Genomic DNA, 788 nt, shown 5'->3' on the forward strand with positions numbered 1-788 from the left:
GACGGAGCTAGGATTTGCATAAAAGCCACTTCACTCCAATGGCAATATCCACGTATGACATTTTACTCCTCATTGAACATGGTTTTTTTATAATTTTTCTGTATTTTTGTGTCTGTTTGTCTGCTACTTAATATATACATGTGTATGTATGTATATGTAATATACATGGCCTCAGATGTCTCTTACTTGTAATGTATACCTTGCCTATTAGAAAAGAGTTTAAGGTGCTTTGCCTGATATTAAAACCAAAGAAGCCCAGAGACACGGATTGTGTAAGTGGGAAAGAGGAGGAAATTGTCCTAGAAGCGGAAGGCAAGGTAGCAAGATGGTCCTTGCATTCAAGTTTATCTGTGAACATCCAGGTAGCCGAGGGAGGAAGGAAAACAAGAAGCCTCCTCTCTTTTTTTGTCCCATGTCTACAGCCCACTAAATGTTTCCAGCTTATGTTGTCCTTGCATGTCCACAAGCAATAGGTTCTTCTCGCTGCTGGCAAGGACCAGAGCCCCCCTGTTTAACAAAAGGCAGGGCTGAGAAGGATCCAGTATAATCAAGCAGGACGTGGTCTCCCCAGTCTCCCTGCTCTTGGAGCTACCTCTCTATCAGAGCCAGCAAACGCCCTGGCACTGTCCAAATCTCAGTGGAACCTCAGGGTTAGAAGACACACCCTGGACTAGACAGCTGGCGAGAAACGGCCAGAAACTAAGGGATGCAGAGCTGAGCCCAAAACCCAGCTCTGGGCTGGCAGCCTGTCCCAGGGCCGAATGGATTATTGGCAGGTCCAAAAACCT

Source organism: Neovison vison, chromosome 7, assembly GCF_020171115.1.
Source record: "Neovison vison isolate M4711 chromosome 7, ASM_NN_V1, whole genome shotgun sequence".
Taxonomy (NCBI): domain Eukaryota; kingdom Metazoa; phylum Chordata; class Mammalia; order Carnivora; family Mustelidae; genus Neogale; species Neogale vison.